The sequence below is a fragment of the Xiphophorus couchianus genome, chromosome 23 (genome assembly GCF_001444195.1).
Source record: "Xiphophorus couchianus chromosome 23, X_couchianus-1.0, whole genome shotgun sequence".
NCBI classification, from domain to species: domain Eukaryota; kingdom Metazoa; phylum Chordata; class Actinopteri; order Cyprinodontiformes; family Poeciliidae; genus Xiphophorus; species Xiphophorus couchianus.
In genome coordinates, this window is record NC_040250.1 from 26,532,919 (window position 1) to 26,553,422 (window position 20,504).

The 20,504-nt window shown below is 39.2% G+C and overlaps 1 protein-coding gene across 4 annotated transcripts in view; it reads right to left on the bottom strand.

The window, feature by feature from the left end:
• il1rapl2 (interleukin 1 receptor accessory protein-like 2) overlaps nucleotides 1–20,504 on the bottom strand; it is a 382,929-nt gene that overhangs the window by 68,958 nt on the left and 293,467 nt on the right. The window lies entirely within an intron of this gene.

Genomic DNA, 20,504 nt, shown 5'->3' on the forward strand with positions numbered 1-20,504 from the left:
CTTGTCCTTCCTCTCATCAGGTCAGTCTGAGCTATAATCACAGACAGTAACGTTTGTCCAAGCGTTTATCTCCCTCCGCAGTCATTACAGGAGATGGAAATCTGGCATTTTTGTGAACTTGAAGGTGCCTCCGAGTGCGAGAGCCCACACGTCATCAGATATTAAAGAAATGTGTGTGTGCGCGGAAAGTTTCCATTGTTGGAAAGTCATTTGAGTAACCCCCTCTGTGACTTAAGGAGACTTTGATGCTATCTGAATCTTCCTGATCTGATCATTTCAAGCTCACCGGGTGCCGTGGGTAGATCAAAGCAAACCCTGTCTTATACTTTCCCATACTGATCTAAGGAGAGTGGTTCTGTCAAACTACTTTTTTTTATGTTATCCAAGTCTAAGTCTTACTTCCATAGGAATATCTGTTGCATTTGCCCTCATTTAAACACTGGGGATCTGCTTTTCACTTTCACATTTGTTAAAAAAATGTTTTTTGACTATTTTTAACCCACCTGTTTATTTGACTACCAACACGCCGAAGTCGATCTGTTCATTTATTCCAACACATGCACTGAAATTGTTCTGTTAAGATAAACGCAGTTTGCCCCACAAAAAAAGATGGCAAAACTACTTGCATTCCGTCGTCTAAAACAATGAACGCGTCATCAGGGTTGGGAAATAAAATCTCACCGAAAACATGGAAGAAAACAGTAAAAGTTTGGCTCGACTGTTGGTGCAAGAATACTCTTCGGAAAGATCTAGAGCTCCAGGGATCTGCAACTCACCATCTACAGCAGATTTGCGAGAGATCAGTTGGCTTAATGTGACCCTGGAGCAAATATTAAGGTGAGAGATGCATCATGCGCTTTGTATCAGAGACACCATCTGCTGTGGAGCAGGACCACAGAGGAACGACGCCTCGACGGCAGTAGAAGTGCTCCCCCTCGCACTGTACATTAAGCTTGATGATTACCAGCATAAATTAAAAATGAAGGGCTATGAAGGGAGCAGAGAGTGCTACAAGCAACAACTTTTGATGAGTTTGGACGTGATGGGCGCCAAGTGTACACATTTACCTGACTAGAACTTCTAGACTGGTTTATGTGGGAGGGCTTTCTAAGGAAAGAGTCAAATACCCAAATGTTCAGCTTGACGAATAAATAAGGAGGCAATTTTAGTTGAGGAAAATACCCTTAATACTAAAATGTTGCCTACATTAAAAATGCATGTTCAAGTGGGAAAATTGGGCAAAAATATATGTGTGAAGAAATCCAAACAGCCCTGGTTGTTCAGAATTTTAAATGTAAGTCAGAAGTCGTGACTTGTGTCAGGCGTGAAGAAAAAGCTGCTGGAAGAAAAGTGACCAACGTCTCCAGCTGACCCCATGGACAAACGGGGGTCGCGATGAAAAGGTTTTATGGTCTGGTGAGTTCAAACTTATAGTGATAAAACACTAAAACCAGGAGGCACGTTTAAGACCTTGGACACCAGAAACAGTGTGAAGCAACCCAGTGTTTGTAGGGTTGGTAGTGGTTGAATGATGAAAGTTTTTTTGTTCTAAATTTCTTTAGAACAAAAAAGCTCGTAACAGTGAAAAGTAACAAACAAGACCTTTGAATATGTCCGGTCAAAGTCAAACTTTCTTAAACTAAGCGCAGAGTGATTGGAGGAAATTCAAGAATCAACACACTATCCCCCATTCCGGGTCATGGCGTGTTGTGAATACTTTTTCACCGTATTGTCTTGTGACTCCGGTAGAGTACTAGACATTAGGAACTGATGAGTTACACAGAGCAAACATGATGGAGACGGAAAAATATCCTTAAAGAGCCAGCTAGGTAAACCTAGAGACAACAAAGGTTACAAACATTAAGTCTTTTACCGGAGGTAACGGATGTGCTAACTTACATGTCTTTGAAGGTTGGAGAGAAGCTGAACAAAGACTACGCAGATGAAGGATAGGTGCAGCCAAGATTGAAATCCTCTCATGATGATTGGATGTTTTTGTCTTAAATAATGCATTAGGCCAGCTGTATCATGCCAACTGTGAAATAGCCTGTTTTTGTACTCTGAGGGAGAGGAAACGTGTCAGTCTGGCAGAGCATTGTTCGGGTGTCTATGAATACAAGCTTATATTAAAAAAAAAAAACTTCATTGAATCAAACAGAAATGCCATTAATCCTGTAAGAGCAATCTGAGTCTGCTGATGAGTCTCGATGGAAAAAAAGCTAAACGTTCCTCAAAATATCAGATTGACTGCGAGGTCTTTTACCGTGTTGCTGGCTAAAAGACCCCCAGAGCTACAGTAGCTCTGTAATGACGTCGGGAAGATTTCAAAAGGGTGTGAAAAGAAAAGGACTGAAAGGAGAAAAAAAAACAAGAATCCCAAACACTGAGAACTGGAGACTGAGGGACACAACGAGCCGCATGTAGACACACAATTTGCATCCTTCAGGAGCACAGCTTGTATCAGCAACGTTTCGTGCTTCAGCTGGAAGAAATACTGTGTGGTTACTGAGTCTAATTAGTCGATTCAAATAAAGGAAGGGGATTATTACCTAACCACTGCTGGTCCCACTGACAGGACGGACAGAAACTTGATTTATTTCCATCAAGGGGGCCGGAGGGGCCCAAACTACCCATAGAGATTTAGCTAATTATCTCTGCGCTACCTGTGGACGACTGAGCTCTCTCGGAGTGTTACCGTGTTCTCAGTGAAGTGTAAAAATCTGTCAAGACTGAAGCAGAAACACAACGGCAGAGTTTCCACTCAAAAGAGACAGAAGTAATAATTAAAAGTATGTTTAAAACTAATAAAGAACGACTAAGTAACAATTCAGCCTAATGCTCTACACGACTCCTTCACACTCAGCCAGCGGCTCTCAAAATGTGCTGCATGCTTCGAGGATGGTGCTTTGGTTGACTTTAGTGTTGATGAGGTGAAATTTCTATATCAACGATTTGAAAAGTAAATATAAATGAATGAAATGAGATGAAGACCTAATAAAAACTGACGGGCAAAAACATCAACTGGTCAAACACAATGACCTTTGTTTCATCCAACTTCCAGGTACAAGGTCAGAACCGCAAATAAGCTTTTTTTTTTTCCATTTGACTTTCACTAAGTGGTATATGCAAGGCTGACTTTAAGGCTGTGTGGTTCGTTTGTGAAAGTGAACCAGACTATCAGGTGAGAACCTGCTGTCTTCTTGAACGCAACTTCCATCTTCACAAAATGTAGCTGCAGCAGCCTCAGATTTTAGCTATTGCAGGACTCCTCTTTAGTCTCTGGCATTTCTCCTTGTAGTGCTAGAACGCCCTGCGCTATAAATCGCTTCCTGCTTTTGGAGCGGTCTCTGGCCCGCTTGAATTGTAATATGCATTTGAACCGCAACAGAATTCACTTTAATAGAAATGAGACCTGCGTTTTTAGGCGAACCAGAGTTTGCTGTTTCGAGCCGCTTAAGAGTTCGATTGCACATTCACACCTTCCCAAAAAATGATACTTTCTTGGTAAAGAAACCAAAGTTTGATTAAAGTGGACTAATGTGAAGGCACCCTAACTAGAACCACTGAACTGTGCTACAAACTAAACCATCAACAAGTCATATCAAAACAGAAATAAAGAATGCTAATGTAAGCCTAGCAAAACAATAAAATTTAGTAATATGACAAGACATTATACTGGCTTTCTAAAGCAAATTCACCCGGGTTGTATGACCATACAAAGATCAACAATTTTCTGTATCAAAAATGAACAGCAGAAACAGCATTATCTGTTTGATGAAACAAAGGTGTTTGACCAGTTAATGTCATTTTTTATTAGGTCTACAACGCATTCAATTCATTTATATTCACTTCACAAATTACCACTGGTGAGTGACCGCCACATTTAATACTGATTAAATTTGGCGGGTTATTTTACGACTCCAGACGTTTAGAGCAAATTCAATTATTAAATCAAACTCATAAATTGGCCAAAAACCATTGGAATCTGTTCTCTGAAACAAAAACCCCAGTCTGAGACGATCCGTAGCTAAAACCCCTTTTTGCAACCTCAGCTGTTCCCTGACCTCAGTGCCATTCTGCTGTCTTTGAGCTCTTGCTACTTCAGGTGACCTTGACCTTCAGAAGATCCTTGTAACAACTTCTCACGGAGGTCGTAGAAAACGTTGATTACGATGACAAATGAATGAAGAGAACAAAATGTGAGGTCCTTCCCTCTCCCTGTTGGTGTGTGTGGAGCTGCATCTGTTGAGAGGTGATAAGACTTTTAATAATGAGCTTGTTCATTCTGTCATCAGTCAATGCACTGTCACTGTCTCAGCCATATTCATTAATGCATTTTTCATTTCCACACGGCGGCATTAACAGCACCGGAGGTAGGGGGAGAAATGAACAACGAAAATGATTGAACAGGGTTGGGACAGTGACAAAAACCCTCCTCTTTACATCCACACACACATGCAGAGTCGCTAAGGCATGTATTGATAAAGCACCTTCATCTTTTGACTCGCACCTTTGTCTTCCTTCATTAGATTGCGAAATCATTGAATGAAATATCACTTTCCGGAGAGAAGAGCTTGTCACTTTGCTGATGCATTGGAAACATCTTTCTCATATTCCTTCCCATTGAATTTCATTTGTCTTGTTCACATGAAAAAGCACTTTAGATCAGTGTAAATCCCTCCCTCCCCCCACGGCGTGACGTTGCGATTTGCGGCAATTTGTTGCTTTGGAGAAAGACAGAAAAAAATGTTGTTAAAAGAAGAAAACAACACGACGACGCTCTGTCGAACAAATACACACACATGCAGAACTAATGAGGACAGAGGTTGGCTGCCGGGGAACAAAGTAAAGCCGATCACACTCGCAAGCAGGAAGCAGAACACGCAGGCACGCCCTTCCTGATCGATGGCCTCGCATCAACCTCCCTGTGGTGGCTTGTTATTCAAAAACAGGAGCCGTTCTCGCCGAATCTTTCATCTGTCACCCGCCTGTATTTGTTCCCGAGTTCATAAAAGAATGTCTGAGGAGAATAGAAGAAGTCAGGAGGAAATCTCACCGTGTCGTACATTATGATCACTTAAGTCTAATAAGAAAAGAATTATAGTGATCTGTAAGCAGCGACGGGGAAAGCCAGCTCTCTGTTTGGCCTCAAATTAATGGGAAAAATTCACGCAGAGAATTAGTCTCTGAAATTCGCCACATTAATATGTCAAATATGATGTTCAAAAGTTCTTTTATTCAGAAGCACAAAGATCAAAAAGCTACTTTTTTTGCTAAGTGGTGTGAATGTTTTAGCATGTCAGTGCTCCAGGTAATCCATCAAATTAAAATTTTAAAAATGTGGATAAAAACTTATCCAAATTAACTTGGATCAGTTGATGTCTGGAAAAACTTATCTGCAGAGTTTCCCTCACTGTATTATAATCCTGGCGGGCCACCAGGCTTTTCTTGGCCCCCCTCCAGGCTAAGCATGGTTTGTTTATGTTTTTAATATTTTTGTTTTACACCAGTAATAGTGACTGCAACCTTTCTGCTAACCTTTAACAACTGATCCGACACAATGTTACTCAGTAGTGTTGCTCATCATTCATTCTTGGTTTTGTATTTGTCTAGAGAAAAATGCCGCTACATTTTGTCCCCTCGGTTTACAACTCACAACAGAGCTTATACAGTTCTGTCATGAAGGGAGCCAGCATGTTTAATAAGAATAAAGATTAAAAAAAACAACAACAATGCTCATTCACAATTTTAATTAATCCTTTCATGTCATATTTATTTATCGTAATGCAGCAGTAAGTAATTTTCCAAAAAGAATTAAGCTTTATTATGGAAAACTTAGTCTGTCTATCCATTGTCTTTACCTCCAGTCATTTTAGAAACTGACAGTAAGCAGAGCTTGATAAAGCCACAGGAAAATCAGCTTTACCTATTAGAGGTTTTCTGTATAATCACACAACAATGCCTCAATAGGATAATGTCCATGGTAAAATGTTATTATCCCAACCTATGTAAGAGAGAGAGAGCGTTTACTGCATCTATTTATTGTTGCGTAACTTCAATAAAGAGCAGAGGATGATGGATGAAAGAAATAACCCACAAATTCTCAAAAAAACACTTAGCAGTAAGGAACGTGTCAATGCTCAGCAGAAGCTGCTTTTCTTCTTCTTGAACCCGAAAGTACATTTAGAAACCTTTAGAAACTCAAGTATGAGCTGGAAGCGAGCGCCGACTCACCCGCAGGCTGTTTTTTTAATCCTAATAATTTACAGTTGTTAACTTGAAATAGCTAAAGTAGCTGCAGGGTGGTTAGGCTGTGCAAAGATTTTAAAAACATAATATGACTTTAAAACTCACACTCTATAATCTGTGTACTTTTCACCTTGAGAGAGATTAAGGGGAGACCTTTCACTGATAAAGAAAAGATTTTCAGTACAAGGAAAATAAGTATTTGAGGTGAACAACGTTTCCTGGTAAATATATTTCTAAAGAGGGTATTGACATGAGATGGAACCAGACGCAAGTGAAAGACCAAAAAATGCAATGTAATGAATTTAAAACGGTAAGCTACGTGCGATGCTATGCTGTTAGCTCTTTATGCAGAGCTGTATTTTCTTTTGCTGTTACAAATCTGGAGTTTTCTTGTTTTTGTGAATAAGCTTTTTCACTAGATATGTCATTTAAAAAAATGTCAACGACGGACGCAAACAGTTACATGAGAGCAAGAAGCCCCGCCTACTTTGGAGGGGTTACATATGCTGCGTTTTGAGAAATTTTCCATTTCACAGAAAAGCTATGGATTCAAAACGTTGGGATGACACACAAATTTTTATTAACTGTGTGATGCTGTGGGAGCTCTGGTGGAGCCAGCCGCACGTCGTCCAAAAACAACAAAACCAAACCGTCATCCTCCTACCACTTCCTGTCGTTCTTCTGCGTTTCGGTCTGCAGTAACATCCGACTGTTGATCACATTACGTTTGTGATGTTAAAAAAGCGTTTCCATAGCATTTTTCAGAAATACATGTAGTTTTATACGGCCGAATAACCAACTCAGCTTAGCGCAGACAAACCTTTTATTGAAAAAAGTGAGTTTTTAAAAATCATGTTTCCATCCATCCATCCATTTTCTAACACCCTTGTCCCTAGTCAGGTCGGGAGGTGCTGGTTCCTATCTCCAGCTAACGTTCTGGGCGAGAGGTGGGGTCACCCTGGACAGGTCACCGGTCTGCGCTGCCCAATCATGTTTCCATTACGCAAATTTATTTTCAGAATTTCAATTTGAGCAGTTTTAGGGTTAATGGTAACAATAACACATGACTTCACCTGTGGACTTAACTTCTTTGATTTCTTTATGAGTATAAATAAATTTCATTGTTACTTACAGTATATCTGTCATTAAACCCAATAAACATCAAATAGTTCAATACTTAGTTTACTCAGTACGCATAGACGACTTGGCTCAGGCTAAAAACACATCATATAAGCACATATAAACACATGTATAAAACATGTCTTTTAGTCTTTTTTTATTAAACATTTTACGTTGTAGAAAAAACCAGTGAGATTACTGTTGCTCTGCTGTGTTGCTGCTGGTGTCTGTGTTTGATTTGGACAGAGGAGGGACTCTGAAGATACGAGCCACATTCAGATGTCCGGCGTCCCTCGTGGCTGATACCCACAACAACTACTTTGCCTTCCAAACGTTCAAAAACACACACATTCATCATTCTTGATTCCTTCTCCCCACTTTCAGTTTTGGACGGCGTATCGTCTGATAAACAGTGTCAGCTGTCAGTGTTTACAGGGAGAGAGAAGACAAGAGAAAGTCTCCTCTGCAGAGTGGAGAACAGTCCTCTTAACATATTGTAGAACAGATGAGTCACGCATACTGAAAGACATCTCCAGGAGTGCCTACACAGGTATATAAAAAAAAGGAAGTGGTGTATGAAATATTCAGTCGAGTGTCATGCACAGACTCTGAGATGAGTGCCACGGAAGAGCCACTTCTTCTTCTTCCGTCTTTCTTTTGTCTCTTTTTCTGTGTGACGAGACCAACAAAACAGAGGCTCGCTCTGCGTCCCTAAACACTCCGTTATGTAACCGCTCCTCTTAGCTTTTATCTAATTTGACACTTGTTTTCATCTGCTGGAGAAGATGTGCAGACTTTTCTCTGTTGTGTGTCTGCTTACGTTTGAGGTTTCATGATATTCAACATTAGTCATGTGACTAAGCTGACGAGAAAGTGAAAAATTGAACAGCTCTAGTTATAAAGCTGAGAAACATTGATATTAATGAGAATGGACGATCATTTAGGATTTATCAGATGTATTGTGTTCCAGCTATGAATATAGTTCTGAATGCAGAACATATGAATTGCCTTTCATTATCATCCCATTTGTTTTACAGCTGATTGTTTTTCATAGCTCACATCTAAAATATTCAGATAAAAATTCAGCTTTGGGAGCTGAAATACTTGGCCAATGCTACACGACGTGCTGTTGGCTAACGTTTGTAAAGCAACCACACACAGGACTGCTCCTCATTTTCCCTGTAACTGATTGGTTGTATCCCCAAGAGTGGAAACAGCGAAGATCATATGTAACGATCATATGTATACATTATATGTATATAATGTAATGCTGCATTATATAGAAATGCAAAAAAAAAATTTGGGCTTTACAATGTAAAAACATTATTAAAACCACATTTTGCAATAGTCGATGCAAAATGTAATAAAACCCTTGAACCCGTTTTTAATCGTTTTGCCTTGATCGACATGTAAGTTAGTACTGAGGGCGATGAGTCTGAAAATAAACAGCTAAGAGTTTGACATTTATTGACCAAAGTTTCCGTATAGGATCTTCAACGTGATCACTATTAGAAATATATATCGATTAGGATAAACACAAACAGTTTGTGATCGTTTATTACATTATGGCTTCAAAAAAAAAAAAAGAAGAGCTACATTTTGTAATAATAATGCAGCGGAGAGTACCGCAAAATGCGTTCAAGGATTTATTACATTCATTATCATATCAGGCGGTCTTAACAATGTGTTATTACATTTTAAAGCCAGTTTTATTACAGTACTGCATATTGCGGTGTTATTACATAAGCAGCGTAGATGTTAGTTTCTGTGATACTGCTGAGGTGTTTTTTTATTGTGTGCCTTAATGCAAAATGAGGCATATTTGGTGCTTTACCCATTAAATAGGCAGTTAAAATTATAATTATAATTATTTTAGATGTGATCTAAGCTGGGGTCACTATTACCCAAGAATACAAGAAAGCCATTATTATTCTTTGACAGAATAATAATGGATGTAAAAAATAATTAAAATAGAATTCATTTCTGTCATCACATATTTCTTCTTCCCATCAGATGTTTACTCTTGTTGGATGCTGTAATTATGAATAATTTTGCTTACTTTGGTAGCACCGAGTCACACTGAGAAATCAAACAGTTCTCAGTTTAAACGTCTTGAACCGGTGGTGGTGGACTTGTTGGGAACAAAAACAATCTGATTTCTAACCAGTAGAATGCACCGTATCAAATCAGGACAACTACAGGTCAAAGTTGACAACAACCTTTCAGTGTGAAAGCTCTTCTGTTGGGAAGAAAATATTTTTTTCAGCATCAGTAAGATCTTGAAAATGTTTGCCACTAGTTATGTGGTCTATCTCTAAATTAAGAAAGTTTCGGTAAGAGTCGTCTACCCATGTCATAATGGCATGAGGCTGGCAGTGGAGATTTAAAGTGTGTTTGTAAGCACTAAAGTACAGAATGAGAAATCTCCGTTTATGAAAATGCAGAGACAAAAGAAAAGAAGCATCAACATATGTAAATGATGGGTCTAAACCAATTTGGGAAAGTGATGACAAAGCCGAGATTACTCCTCACCACGGAGGCAACGGTTGTGCATGTTTATCCTCATTGAGTGGGAGTGGAAAAAAACGCTGTGGAAATATTTATTCTTTAGCCAAGGGCTGCTGGATTTTCCATTTGCAAAGAACTGGAAAATATAACGACGTCTGTTTCCCAATCACTTATCTGAATGCTCAGAGACAGAAATAAATAGAAGCTCAAAGAAAAAAAGGCCTACAGCGAGAGAGTGGTACAAGAAGAATGATGTAGACAAAAAGGAAATTATCAAAGTGGGTTTTAATAAAAGCATCAGTGGTAACACACTGGGAGCTTTATTGGATATACTCAGCTCTGCGCAACAGCAGCCTAGTTAAAGATATTTATATTTTCTTATCACTGGATTGTTTGAGCGCCAGATTAGCTGTAGCTGAAAGCTAATTGGCTTGAAAAGAGACTCACAAACACTCATAAAAACCATTTTCTATCATCACGGTGTGGAACTGTTTAAAAAAAGCTGTTTATGTGAAGTAAACGTGCCACAATTCTCACACCAATCAGATCAGACACAACAATAGGACCAAAGACAGGAAGTGAATAAAATTTTGTAACATTTTTGCTCCTAAATCTGATGCTCTAAATGTTGGATTTAAAAAAAAAATTGTCATTTATTTGGTAGGGACAATCCACATCAATAAGCATTTTTGTAAATGTGCCAGAATTAACCAAGAGCCTATTTGTCCTCTGTTGTCCCTGGACAATAAGTCATTTGTCTTGCTAGAAACAAGAGGATTTGAGCAAACGAAAGAACGTAAAAGGCAAACATAAGAATTCGAGCGGATCTAAGAAAGACCAAAACTGTGATCGGCTTGGTTAGAGAATCTCCAGAAACGTAGCCCTTATGGTTCACTCCCAGTCTGCAGTGGTCAGTATCTATTATGAGTGAACAAAGTAAAGGGAGATCGTTGGTTGGCCAAGAGTCACTGATGCACATGTGGAGAGAACAATGGCCCATGTGGTCTGATACAGTGGCTCAAAATGCTGAAAAAGTTAACACTTATAGAAAGGGTCCAAAACAAACAGTGCATCTCAGTTTGATCAATTGTTTACTAGTCAGTCAGTTGGTTCAGTACCAGACTGGCTAACTTTTTAATATTTTATAGACTTAGATTACAATTTTCATGAGGGAACATCCCAAAGCGATTAATAAACCACTCAGCCAACCTACCTACCTACTGACTTGGTACCAAACAATCCATCAATTGACTTGGTACCAACCAACCAACCAACCAACCAAAAGTCACGGTTCCTATGTTGACGTTTGTCCTCCAGTGGAGGGCAGTCTGATCTGACCAGTTGTGACTTTTACTTGACCTTGGCTTGTTGTGTGCGTGCCACTACAAAGAAGATGAACTTTGAACAACAGACCATTATATTTGCATTGACACAAAGCAAAAATGGTTCAGGAATGAATTGATGAGCAAATAAACAAGCTTGACATGTTGACTCTGCCTCCAAATTCACAAACTTTCACTGAATTGGTCATTTGTGGAATACAGGACCAACTATTCCAATCCAAGGAGGCCCCACATGACAACTTTCAGGACTTGATGTCAACGTCTTAGGGCCAGTTGCCATAGCACACCTTCAGGGATAGAGTTAAGTTCATGGCTTGAAGAATCAATGTTATTTTGGCAATAAAAGTGTATCCAGCACACTATTAGGCAGGTCATAATGTTTTAACTGATCAGTGTATGTGTAGTTCACTGAAAGTGACTGTGTCAACCAGTAAAGAACAGTAAACAGGACAAAGTTCAAAAGGTCAAAACCAGAAAAAATAACATGTCTTATTGTGGTGGAGTCGCATCAACTGCTTTCAAGGTCTTCAAATCATGTTGTGTCCCTATTTCCTAACAGAGACAGAATGAGGAGGAAACATGACTTTCGGTGAAGCTTGATATCTTGCCTCCAAGCTGCCAATTTTCACCATGCTCCAGTGAACGGTCGTGACGGCGACGCTGACGAAAGGAAGTGACAGCTGGACGTTGATCATCCCAACATCCCATTAGCACCAAAACACCTCCCCTCCGGATTCAGTCTCAGTAGATCAGCTCGTAACTCAGCCTTCTCTCCTGGGCTCTGAGCCTCTGCCGCTCCGGCGCTCCGGGAAAGATCTGTGTGGAGGTCGTCATGATGTCTCAGAGGAACGCTGGTACTTAGCAAGAGAAATAGGCCCGGGTGCTCTGGCTCTGTGTGGCTCAGGCTCTCATGTGTGCTGCAGAGGCGTTACTAGCTAGCAGGCTGAGAGCCACACTGTTTTTCTTCTCAAACGTAATGAGGTCCATATTCGGCATTTGACTGGCTGCGCGACACAGGGATGCATTTTATCGCCAAAGGTGCAGTCAAAGGTCAGGGATTTTGATTTCTGCTTTGAAGGAATGGATACATGGTTTCTGTGTTAGCCTTTTAACAGACAGGCAATCTATACGGGGTCTGTTTTACTCTTCCCAAGCAACAAACCTACAGTAGCATGCAGTTGCTAAACATGGACAAATATTAGGACCCTTTGAAAATGTGCAAAAACGCCTTTAAATAAATTACATTTTTGAAATTGAATACCTTTGTTCTTACAATTTTTTTTCTTAAAAGGCAGTATTATTAAAAATCAACTTTCTTGAGCTTTACGTCTTGTTAAAACGTGATTCCCTTATCAAAAATATGCCTTGAGTGTTGTCTTGATCCTTTCATGCAACTCCTTTAATCTCCCATGGCAACCATTCAGCTGTACAAAGCGATTGGTGGGAGGTTCCTTGATCAATATATTTGATGTATATTTACTTGATGATTTTGATGACTGGATTTGACAAAAATGCTTATTGCTTGTTTCATAACTGGTCACTGTATCATATTTTTATGGTGCAGTACAAATAAACAGCAGTTGACTATTATTTGTGAAATCAAGATCCCAACTTGGACAAGAAGTTATCAGAAAACATAGAAATGAAACAAAGCAAATGAAAAATAATCCATGTTCTTATTATAGATGCATTACAAAAGAAATCAAAGTAATCCTCAGGTCAACGAGGAACTGGAAGACTTCAGAAGTAATTGCAGATGTAGTTGGTTTCAGGTTCCGTGTTCATGAAAGTCCTCTGTTGTTGGGCTTTTCCATTATTGTTGACTGTGCTTGTGGATGAGCCAGATAAAGTTTGCCATTACTTTACTGGCTGGTTGGGTAGGTAAAACTTTGCCGTGGCCTGATACACAAGTGGCACAGTGACAAGGTTTTTTTTGGTCCAATGGCTCCTGACCAGTGCTCATCTTTACTCAGAGGCCAAACCTGGCGCTAGTGTAACTGAGCCAAACTCATCCACAATCTGGTCAAGAGTAAGACTCAATGAACAATTGTTATCCTTCATTAGCTAGTTCAATGTGTTCCATATCGATGGGTTTATATATACTGTAAATGTGTAAAGAAATTACATTAAAATGTTTTGATATAGTTTGGTCCGGTTATGTTTACGGTTTTACACCTCTTCTTTACACCTTTTCTATTCATTTACCTTTTTTTTGTTGAAAATGTGAATCAAATTCAACAAGTAACTTTTACACAGAACCTATTGGGACTCCACATAAAAGTTCACTGCCTTTCCAAACTAAAGAATATGAAGACAGACATGCTGACTAAGCAGTAGCAGTAAACCTTGGGAGCTTTATATCGCACAATCCAACACACACAAACACCTCGCGAGGCTACAGCTTCTCTGAACATCACGACGCGTCTATTTTTGCCTTTGGAAACAGAGGTGACAGTTCTCTAAAACAATCAAAACAAACAAACAAAGAAAAAAGACTAAAAAGCTGAGTAAGAGTGTGTGAAGTGTGGCTTTGCAACTTGCAACAGACAAACAGGAAACCTGGATATTATAATGAGGCCACAAGAGGACTGACCTTTTCACCACAGTCAACATATGGTACACTACACCTGTCTGCCTCAGTCAGTCCGGCTCTCACACACGGCTGATTGCCAATGTGTGTGTGTTGTCAAGCGGGTCTGTCTGAATGAATTAATTTTGTGAATAACATTCACAACTGAAATAAACACAGTGACAAAAAGCAATGATGAAGCTCACCAACCTATTTTATGAATGAATAGCACAGAGTTCCGTCATAAGCCTCATAACTCAAATGTCTTTGTTTGTGAACAAGTGGACGAGTTCAAACAGCACCGTTTATGAGGCAGTCTGCCAAACGAAGCATATTGCAAGTTCGTGTGTGTGAATCTCTTTCAGTTGCCCCAAAAAGATCAAATATTAGCAGACATGCCAATCTGAACATATTGCAGATTAGGAGTAGAGGGGAGCTGAGGGATCACCTGGCAGCAGTGTGTCTTTATTGCTACCGGTGGGAACATGAAGATGTTCAGCTCGCAGGAAAACAATGAAATAAATGACTCAGAAAAAAAGTGAACCAGTTAGTTTTAAAGTTCTGCTTTGCTTTGGGTTCAGATGCTCTTTTTAAAATATGCATTAACTTCCACCTTGATGTTTTCTGACAGCTTTTTGAAGCTGTCAGAAAAGCTGACAAATACAGTTTTTGTATTTGTCAGTATGAATTATTGGTCAACTATTAAATTACAACTACACTATGTGTAGATATCTCATTAAGCTTTTGGATAAATCATATTTTACAGACTAAAGTGATGTTTTCACTATATGTTACATAAGCTCTCAAATCTCAAATATATTCTCTCTCTCCACAATATTGGAAAATTAATGTAATAAGCATTTGGTGTCAGAGCTGAAACCAGAATAACATTGTATTTCAGTGGGCTACTCTGCTACATATCGAGGAAACCCCCCATAAATATTTAACCTAAAGTACCGCATGATATCTGGGAAGCATCTCCTCATCAGTACAATGGGATCGTTTCAGTGTCAAGGTCAGTTGTCAGTCTGTGAGCAGGGGCATGTGGAAGCCGGTGGTCAGAAATTACAATCTGTGCTCAATACATCTGACTTGCTTTGAATAGCACTGCTGCACATCAAAAACTGCTCTGGCTTCAAATTGCACTGGAGGCTTTTATGTTTCAAATTTTAACATTCTACTGATGTAAATGTGGGTTTTCTAAAATGTCTCTTAAAGGGGCAGTGTTATATGAAATGGAAATTGTTTTGGCTTTGCATCATGTTATAATGTTACGCCCTCATCAAAAACATACCTGGAGTGTTGCTTTGATTCTTTCATGCATGTTTGAGATATCATTTAATCTCCATGCCAACCATTTAGCTGTGTGAAATGCCCGGGTGGACTTAGCCCCGCCCTCGAGGACAAAGCTCCTCCTTGGAGATGCAGCTTCCGAGTGACCGCTGCAAGAGTTTGTAGAAGAAATTCTTACAACCGTCGCCTCCATCATCCAGAAATCATTGTGGTGACAATATGTTATAACAAAAAAGCCATATTTTCTTTGTCATTAACATCTTTCCACTGTTTTCCATGAGTTTATCATCTCAAGGAGCAAGGCATAACAGTCAGTCAAATATGTCCTGCAAGTAGACCTGTCCAAATATATTCCACCTTCCTAAAATAATGGCCTAAATCAATTTTTGCTAAAATTGATTTTTTTTTCTTTGCCTAAAAATTTTTCTAAAGAAAAGTTTGTGTGCCACCCAAATCAATTTTTTTCAAAAAAATGACTTATGACATTATTTTATAAAGGTGACGACATGCTGATGTATCCTTGGCAAGTCTGAGTCGATGTATTTTGTAGCTCTCTTTTATGTTTAGACACAGCTGAGGTAGGAGTTATTGTAAATACAATCTAACATCAAAACTCAGACCCATCGGTACGCACTGCTAAGATTATGGGAGCTTTGAGCTTTAAGAAGGCATCTTAAAGTACCAATTAAGATGTTGTTTATCCTCGTTGCGTCTGGTCAGAACTCAATATTAGAAAGGTGCTCATATTGCTATGGACTGATGGGTATTTTATAATTTCATCAGAAAATGCCACTGATATTTCAGATAAGACACCAAATTGGACTCGTTTTTGCTGTTTCAGAAAGCTTCTGTATTGTTTTCAATGGAAAATGCTGCTGAGTTCCAGCGGTGTAGAGCACGAAGAATGATGCATTCAGGTACGGTCTAGCAAAGTCTATGATATGCAGGTAGCAGTGAGACGCTTTATGCTTCACAGGAAATGATCCCATGGAGAAGCTCTTCTATTCATCAGCAATACAAAGTAGGTAACATGGAAAATACCAAGATCAGCAGATTCGTGACAAGAAAATCTCCATTTCTGCCCCAAGCAGCCCCAGATGACCCTGTCTGTACAACTGCCCACTCACACACTACACACACAGTCACTACTAATAGCATATTATCTTTGCTGCAAGCTCTTACATCCACAGAATGAACATTTAGCTGGGCTATTAATACACTTTAATAGGGGTCAACGCTACCGTGTCGAGGGAAAATCCACATACACTCGAGACCCTCGCAGATTTCGTCTCCGATTTAGAAACTTACACACACACACAAGAGGTTCTCTGTGGTTAATTCTGTCTTTAGTAGTGACTGAATCAGGTTAAAGAAAGTAATTAACTCATAATGGCCTCAACCACCCTGCCAATTAACACGATTTGCATGTGTGCGGGTCTGCATGTTTTTTCGCACTTTCATCTGCACTGGGGACGGTTGTGCCTTGATGAGTGCCTGTGTGTTTATGAAAGCAAAACACTTGTGTCTTTTTGTTGTTTTTTTTCTCTCGCATAAAACCGCCTTTTGTTGCATCTGCGGTTGAGGACGCTCCCATGTGAAGCGTCTGCGCGTGAATGTGGCTAAATTAATAGATTTTCTTTTTTTAATAGTCTGGGTGTATTGGGAAATTAGTGCTACGAAATGAAATGTGATTGGCCCCGAGGCCTCTTCTGTCATTATTTAACACCGCTAGCGGTGTGGACGCGGGGCGAGAAGGCCAACGCTGGCTCAAAGAAAGGATCGTTTTAAAAACAGAGATAAAGGAAGAACGTTAAATGGCCAAGTCAGTCAGTCAGGCCTGTCACTCCCTCCCTGTCAGAGGGGAAGAGCAGCAGAGAAAGAGTTTGTTGATCTCGGTGAATCAGAGCTCGGCTGCCGTCTGGCTGCTCTCCGCCTGCTGTCACTCACTTTCACAAACACAACAGCTCATTTTTCTGCATGACAGTAGATGAGGAGACGGAGGGGAAAAAACCACAACAACGGGAAAAAAGAAAAACACCGTAGAGGGTTCAGCGGGGAAACACTCCATTGGTATTTCTGGCTTTTTGACTAGCCTGTCCTATAAAGACAGAGTTGTGAATAACTCCAAAAACGGACTAGTGTGGTTGTGGACTATTTATTAAAAAAGAAAAAAGGGTGAAGTTCCAAAGCTAGAGAGGGACACCATGAGGAAAGGTCATTTTATTTATATAGCACATTTTCAGCATCACGGCAGTTCAAAGTGCTTTACATGAATTAGAAGGAAATACAAACAAAACAACAAAGCCAAAAGAAAGACAAAGAGGTAAAAAATATTTTTAACAAAATTTAATATTTTTTCCCTATGTTTAATGAGGGTAAGTTGTCCATAATTTATAAACTAATATGGGTTTCTCTGCATCTTAAGTTTGGTCTGGATTAGAGAGATTTAAAACTAAATGTGGGTTCCAGTTGCTCTGGGTTTCATTCTAGATTTGTACAACATAGAGCTAAATGTTGGTTCTCCATGTTTGATTCTTATTCTGGGTTGTTCAGTAAACTAACAGGAGTGTCTCTAGGTCCTGCTCCAATATTAAAAGTATAAAGCTAAATGTTGGTCCAAAGTAATAAGTACTCCACAATTTATAAAAGTAATAAACTAAAAAAACTATAAAGCTAAATGTCGGTTGGTTCTCCATGTTTGATTATAAAAGTAAATGTTGGTTCCAGTTTGCTGAGTAGATGGTAGTGTGTGCTGGTTCTGTTGGACCACGGCTTCAGATTCTCCAGGCATTCTGAGATTGTTTGTAGCTGGTGTCATCTATCATAAAGGTGAGTACATTTGTATTTCATTGTATCAATGCTTTGCAACAATGTTTCTGTGAAGGCAATTTACTAGTGAGTAATTAATCACTTATATATTAAAATGAGCTTGATAATTTCCATTTGCATGACTTATCGTTTCTCTTTTCCATAACAAAAGTCTTCAGTTTGGTGCTTTTGGTCTCAACTAGGCCTTTATATGAAGGCTAACTTTGACACAGAGACTTAAAATTTCACGTTATTTGTTGTTTCTGTTGTTTTGTTGATTTATTTTGGATATCTAAATCATCTTCCAGTTCCAGGGTTAAATGTTCATTAGAATGTAAAGTTTATTTCTCTTTGAGAATTTGTTCTTGCATTATTGTGTTGTTACTACTGTATTACTTCAAAACAGTCTCAAAATAACAATATTATCGATTATCGCAAAAACTTCTGGGACAATCTATCGTCTGGCAAAATTTTGTTACCATGACTGGCCTATTTGTAACCTCATTTATCAAGCCTTTACTAACATTCCACACTACAAAATAAGTAACAAGAGTATGCATGATTCATCCTGATATTGATATCTAAAATTGCGATACTGGTATTGTATTGGAGGTGAAAAAGTTGAACTGGGACACACCTAGTCATAATACTATCATGAAGTTTTACACGAATGTTTGGCAGAATTGTATAAAATCTTTTTTTATTTATTTATTTATTTATTTTCTTTTTTTGTATGAAATGAGTATTACAAAACATTCTCTAAATGACACACACACACGCACACACACACCACATGTTGGCAGGGGGTATGTATAGGGAACAACCTGAGGCACTCCCCCCCCCCCTCCTCTTATTTAGTCCAGGACCCCTAAGGTGACACACATACATGCACACAGAATCAGATACACACTCTTATTTAGTTATGCCACCTAGGGCTAAACTTCTACATAACATCTGTCGAACATTTTTCTGCCCTGACGCAGCCTCTCAGCAAGAGATGGATGAGATGGAAGGAGGAGGCGGGAGCAAAAAGGAGGAAGAGAAAATGAGCACAGTAGAAAAAAATGAAGCAAAAAGACGGGAGGGAAAGTGGAAAAAAGGTGGAGGAAACACCGGAGGAAGAGAAAGAGGGTAAGATGGTGATGTTGCTGGAAGTGTTGATGGACGAAAACGAGGGGTGATGGGAAAGGAATGAGTCATGAGTGAAAAAGGGCAAAAAAATGAAGAGAGGAAGAGAAAACAGAATCAGACAGTTAATATTTACTCTACTGACAGAGAAGCAAATCCGACAAAAATATAAAAAAAATGTCTACACTGCTACTTCATTATTATTCTGGACAAATGAACCACACTGGTTTTCATGTGGCACGGTTTTTTAATGTAACCTTTCAGTTTCATCTGATTCATCTTTCTGTAACTTTAGCTTGAGGGATTAAGTGGACTTACAAAAGATTACAGTCTGGCGTGACCTAGAGCGAGAGACAAGTTCATCTACAACGCCAACGCTCCCGCCGTCTCAGCGGTGTTGTGAAGTCACTGGTGAACTGCCAACAACTTTGCTTTACTACAGCAACTTGGCTCAAAAACAGTAAAGGTTTTAGGGGGGTTTATTGATTTGAAATTAGCATATTTGTAATCCATCCATTCGTTGTCGTTACCGGTTCTCCTTAGAGCCGATCTCCAGCCATCTTTGGAGAGGTCAACAGTCTAAAATATATCGCCAGTTTTATTTCATTTAAATGTGGCATTTCAGGGTAAAAAAAAAATAAAAATCAAAGTTTAAGAGTGTGTCGGAATTTTGGGAAGTAAAATACATTTGTGAGGTCAGACACTAGATGCATTTCCATTAGCCATAAAACTGCATAAGTTTAACAAAATAATACAAAAATAAATGTGTTTAATGAAAACGCGCCAATTTTGATACGTTTTTGCACAAGGATTTTTGGACGCATCAAAATAAATGCTTCTGCAAAACTGCAATGGGAGCACTGGATCGAATCACATGATTCATGTGATCAACAGCCGGATGTTACTCTTGGCGGAAACCAACGAGGAAGACGACAGGAAGTAGTAGGAGGATGATGGCTTGTTTTTGTTTTTTTCAGACAACGTGAAGCTGGCTCTTCCAGAGCTCTCACAGCGTCACAGTTCATAAAAAATTGTTTCATTCAATCATGTTGAATCCATAGCTCTTCAGTAAAGTCACCGACTACAATTTCCACCAAAACGCTGCACACGTAGCCACTCCCAAGTAGGCGGGGCTTGTCACTCCAACACCTGAATACGACGGCGACGTCTCCTCTGATTGGCTGATAGATGATGAGCGCTAGCACCATGACTCAATTATGAATATAATCTCATGTAATCTCATGACAGTACCGTCACTGTTAATGACTTATCATATGAACAAACTTATTCACACAAGATTTAAATTTCATTTCTTAATTAAGGGAAACAGCAGATGCAAATTTCAGTTTTTTTTACTTTTGTGGAATATGGACAAACGTTTGTGACAGAAACGCCAATCACGTTGCTCTACACAAAACACATATATGATGGAGTTTGTTGTGTCAGTAGCCAGATAGAGCCATCTGTTTTGTAAATCACATGCTACA